The sequence below is a fragment of the Solanum lycopersicum genome, chromosome 5 (genome assembly GCF_036512215.1).
Source record: "Solanum lycopersicum chromosome 5, SLM_r2.1".
NCBI lineage: Eukaryota > Viridiplantae > Streptophyta > Magnoliopsida > Solanales > Solanaceae > Solanum > Solanum lycopersicum.
The window spans coordinates 12538956-12545022 of record NC_090804.1 but is presented as its reverse complement, the minus strand read 5'-3'; the positions used below and the strand labels follow the sequence as shown (position 1 = coordinate 12545022).

General features: G+C 28.3%; 1 pseudogene; it reads right to left on the bottom strand.

Annotated features, from left to right (window-relative positions):
* Positions 1-3108: 3108 nt before the first annotated feature.
* Positions 3109-5513, bottom strand: LOC101246138 (alcohol acyltransferase 16-like; annotated as a pseudogene).
* Between the last annotated feature and the right edge of the window lie 554 nt (positions 5514-6067).

Below are 6067 nucleotides of genomic sequence, written 5' to 3'. Positions count from 1 at the left end.
TTTTGTAAACGCATACTAGTAGTCACAACAACTGGCATGTTAAAGGTACTTTTTTTGTTTTAATTTATTATTTAATGTGATTTTTATCTCAACACGGAACTTAAAAAAATAAAAAAAGTTCTTTTAAATTTTGTGACTTGAAGTTAAAAGTTATGTAGTAGGTATGCGTCTAAAAATTCTTTAATTTTACAGTCTTATATATGAAAAGTTTAAATTAAAATTAATAAAAAAGAAAATGACATTCTTTTTTAGGCGAACTAAAAAAAGGATAAATAAATTGATACGAAAAGAGAGTAAATGTTAATTTCATACTATACATTGATCCTTTAAATGTCTAATATCAGAGGCGGATCTAGAATTTGAAAGGTTTGGGGTGTCACAATATTCAAATAAGATAAAAGGAGGGGTTGCTTTAATTTTGGGTTACAATTTAGGTTATTAATTTTTATTTTATTTTATTTTTATAAATAAATCGATCAAATATGCATGTAGTAATATTTTCTTTTAGATACTATGTGATTAGAGATAACTAAACAATTCAATTTTCATTTCCTTTTTGGAATTAGATGTCTTATTCGCTAAAACTTTAATGGAAAAAAGATTTTTCACATTAAAATTTGAGCTTGTATAATCTGTCTAATAGTATTAACATAATATATTCTTCTTCCATTGACTTTACGTGTTGTTGGAGATATATACAATAAAAATTGTAGTTTCAGCTTAGTCATCTTACTTAGCAAAAACGTCGGTGAAGATTGAAAGAACATTTAAATCAAAAAAAATATTTTAAAAACTTATGTTTTTTTTTTAAAAAAAAACTACTATATAATATATTCTTAATAATATTTATTTGACGCTCATAAATCAGTACTTGCTAATTGATAAAAAATAAATATGTTATACTCATATGAAGAGATTAATAATTAGTGCAAGAGAAAGTAAAAGAAAAGCTAAAAACTAATTATGAAAAGGGGTCAATTTGAATTAATAATTAAAGAATAGTAAATAAATAAGAATGAATGGAGAAAAAAAAGAAAAGAAAAAAAGGGGTCATTTGAATTAATAAAAAATAGTAATAACTAAATAAGAATGAATGGATAAAAAGAAACGAAAAGAAAAAGAGAAAAAGCAAAATAATAGTGATTGTTGGTGAGGTTCAAACCCACATTGGCTAGGTGGCAAACCTCCTCCTTCGCCATTTGAACTGTTCACCAGTAAAGTTACTTACTTGGTGACAAAATTAATATATATTCGATTATTACACATGTGTACATATATATAACTATATTTTTTTCGAGATCACTAGGTGTCGTGGTACCCCAATCTGTCCACATAGATTTGTCCCTGTCTAATATGACGTGGTCGCCTACTTGTGTATCTTTCTTACAATGATCTTTGCTCAATTAAATTCATACTATATGTCTTTTATCTAAAAAAAAAATTTGGTGTATCACATAAGATTATTTAATTAATAGTTATTTGACTCATCATGTCATTTGCTTAAAGTACGAATTGTTTATGTCTATTTTTGCTTGAAAAAAGGTTCACTCATGTCATTATTTGTTAGCTAAAAATAGTACTTTCGATTTTGCAAAATCAGTTTTTACACATGACCAATGATAATTTGGCCACATAATTAATTAAATTATTATTTAAAGAGAAAAAACTTAAATATGCCATGTAGAGGTGTCAAATGGGCTGGTTGGATTGAAATTGAAAATATTACAATAGGTTGAATAGAGATCGGGTTGGGTCTTGAATCGCCCAAGTTTACTCTGGGCTCAAATGGGCTAAAAACGGGTTGGGTCTTGACCCGCTCAATTTGACCCGATGAATCTCAATTTGAATTTCTGCTCAAAATTTTTTTGTTAAAAAGTAACAACTGGATAGATAAATCCTAAAAGATGTTAAATAAATAATAATTCATACCTTCAATATAAGAACATATCTCAATAAAAAGTTTTAAAACGGATTGAAATTTGAGATTGAATTCGTCTCAATTGAAAATTCTCTTCAAATTGGTTAGGCTTGAGTGTGTTGAGATTGAATCCAATTCAAATTATCTTGAGCTCAACCTTTAAAATTCTGGACGAATTGGACGGGTTACCTATGTTTGGGTTCATTTTTGACACCCCTAATGGTATCGAACTTTGAAAAGACATAAATAAACTTTTCTCAAATGAAAATTGCATAAATAAATCAAACTTTGAATTGATAACATAAATAAACAACATATTTAAAGTCTTTCTTTTTTAAAAAAAATAAATTTACTTTACAATCAAACATAAAACATATACTTAGTAGGCGTTCGGCCATGTGATACCATATCACGATATGATATCGTGAGAAGGAATTAATGTTTGGACATACGATTCTACGCTGATTCATCTAATGATTCCATATCATGAGATGTGATTTCATATCCTCCAAAAACCATGTTATGGTATCATATGGGAATATCTCATGATTTGAGTTATTTTAATACAAAAATTGATCCACAAATTTATATTTTGTTAAAACAACCCCACGTTTATATCTACTAACAATTTATTTCACATGTAAATAAAATTTATAATCACATCATTACTTTTTGGTTCCCTTACTTTTTTAAATTTATTATTCTCACTGACATAAAATTTATTATTCTCACCTATCTACAGTAAATTTAACTCACACTTCACGATTATTAAGTAATAATATCTGAAAGAGCTTGTGAAAGGTGTTCCATTTTTACTCAAATATATTGATAAAACAATTACTGAAGTGGAGAATAAATAACTTTGTAATAATTTACTATACGATTTTATAATTTTTTGTTCATTTGATAAGATTAAATAAATAATTGGGGTTATTTTAATAATTTTACAACTTATGAAATTTTTATGTTTATGAGAAAATATACAACACCAAAATTTCGTATCGCATTTCAAGCAAAACTTTAATTTCATCTCATGATTCCATATCATAATAGCATATCATGATTCCATATTGCATGGCCAAACGGGCCTTAGATTTCTAAATATCACACATCATTACAAGTACTTTTTAACAAAAAAATGATGAAATATTACAAACTCCATAATTTTAATTTATTCACTTTTACATCCTTTAAATTATGTTGACTCCTTTCATATTTTCTAAAGTCATTTCATAGACAACTTCTTGAAATCTTTTCGTGGCCAATGGAGGCAGATTTATAGCTATCGAAATTCCTTTTTCTCTCTTTTCATTTTTAATAGGCACACAAGCTAATGGATGGTAAAACACAATAACTCATCTTTTATGATCTTTGCAAAATATAGCTTCTGAAACCCCTCCAAATATTGGTTTTCCCATACAAAATCAATTTCATCAAATCCAACAAATCTATTTTATGACACAATAAAATTCCATGATTTTGATAACTTAGGTCTTTCTTTAATCACCATTAAATTTGTCAATGATTTAATGTACTCTTCATTCATATCATATTTAAGTTTCTTCACCTATTCAACTGCATATGTCAATGAATTTGAACATAATAATCATGCTTTCGATATCATAGCTGGTGAAATAAATGTGATACCATAATCTTCAAATGGTAATTTATATTTTTGTAACCACGTATACCACCAAAGAACGTCAAACGAACAATTTCTTCTGCAAATCGAGAACAACTATACGACATTTCCATATAAATGCCACTAACAACTCGAATTTTGTACTTCCACAATATGAAGAAACTTGTTTTTTAATAACTTCAATCTCCTTATTTCCAAAGAAAAATGATTGTTGTATCAATTCATCTTCCATAGATTCCCATCCAATTTTTGATTGAATTTTCTCATCAAACCCATGATGAGTACATGTAATACTTGGTGATATTGATGTTTTACTTAAGAGATGTCTTTGCCATACATGTAAATTGTAATATAGATGGTGTTTGAAGCTCCTTGAATTAATTCACTTAATGCATTTAGAAACATTTTGAAGCCATAAGCATTTAGAAACATTTTGAAGCCATAAGCATCCATTATTGTTTGATTAACTCTTAATCCAATAGCAAATCCACCACAACTAAAACGAGTCACCTATGCATAAAGGGAATGCATGTCAATTATATCGATTTCTTTTAAGTATTATACAGAAGATAGCAAAGCAAATCTTGAAAGACCATAAGTAAGAAGATACAAGTAAGAAATATATCAAAAGACATAAAAAAATTCAAGGTGTTTCAATCAATCGACCTATGTCCAATAAATGAGATGATCAATACACTATAAATATGAGAGTCTCAACCAATTCACTCTGAATACAAGGAGGTTCATAAATTCTCCTTCATAACCAAAACTCTCAAAACCCTATACTAGGACTATATTGTGAATGCTGGTTAAGTTAGAAGTGTTTCTATTAATAGAGTCCTACAAGAAAAGGATTAGTGAAATATGATGATTTTATGTTATCCTTTTAGAAAAAAAGGAAAATCTATTTATAGTAAAAAAAAAATCAGAGCAACTAATACCCACTATAACAGAAGTTTCGAAAGAAAAAAAGATAATAGATATTCAAAATCCTAGGACTACATTGAGAATGTTGATTAAGTTAGAAGATTACTTCTCTTGGGATAATGTCCAAGTATCCCCTCAACCTATGCCCGTAATCTCAGAGACACACTTATACTATACTAAGGTCCTATTACCCCCCTGAACTTATTTTATAAATAATTTTTTACCCCTTTTTAGCTTACGTGGCACTATCTTGTGGGCCCAACGATGGTTGACTTTTTTTTCGAACTAGTGCCACGTAGGCTAAAAAGGGGTAGAAAATTACATATAAAATAAGTTCAGGGGGGTAATAGAACCTTAGTATAGTATAAGTGTGTCTCTGGGATTTCGGGCATAGGTTGAGGGGGTACTTGGGTATTTTCCCTATTTCTCTTTAAAGAGTCATAAACCTTTTCTTACGAGAAAAAGATTAGCCAAATATAAAGAAAAATCTACTTATGATAAGAAATCTAAGACAAACAGTATGAAACATAATCCCCGCTATAATAGAAGTTTAAAAAAAAATAGTAGATATTCAAGTTGATTGTTTACCTAAACTAACAGAAGAGGACAACCAATAATTCCATCAGAACCAGGAACATTATGAAGTAGTAAATCCAAATACGAATATGGTGGTTTAATAGATTCACCTTATTTTTCAAGCTACACATTAGCATCAACTTCAATAAACAAGATTCCTTCAACATTGCAATTTACCATAAACTTCTTATTAGGCCCTTCAATGAGTCTAACAGCTAATGGATAATAAAATACAAGTGTTTTAGATAAACCATATTTTATAAATTTTGCTGGATCTTTACCTTTCATTGAGGAATTATATTTGTTAAATATTGATATGTGACTATGAAAACGTGTACTCCCTTGATCATCAATTTCCGAAAGATATTTTTTCTGATGAGGTGTTATTGTTGTTGGCACTACTAACTTTGTTTCTTGATATGTTATTGAAATTGGCATAGTGTGAACCATATGGAGTCAACTGTAACCATTTAAAATATAATTACTAAGATTTATATAGAGTCAAGAAAAATTGTTATGAAACATAAAAATGTGGTGATGGAAAAGTTGAACCCTAACATTGGTTAAAGTTATGGAGTTGGTTGTTAAAGCCAAAAGATAAGAAAGTACAAGTGAATTTTTACAAGAGTTGTCGACTCTAACATGAATATATATATATATATATATATATAAATTTAATCAAATTGTATCGATATAACTAACAAAGAGAAATTGAGATGATAAGGCGATTTAAAAAAATCTAATAAAACAAAGTAAAATAATTGAAAAATTGGTATGATGTTGTCACGATCCAAAAACGAACGTGATGACACTCGTCTTATTCCACCAAGACAAGTCAGCCTAAAACTTGATCATTGCAATAAAATGCGAAAATTTCATAATTTACTCAAAAATACCCTCAAAATCTGGTTGTCACGTGTAAACGCCTCTAAAGTATTACAATTGATTCAAAGAAAAAAAGAAGTCTCAAATGACATTGTTTCTTGAATTGAACAAGATCGTAA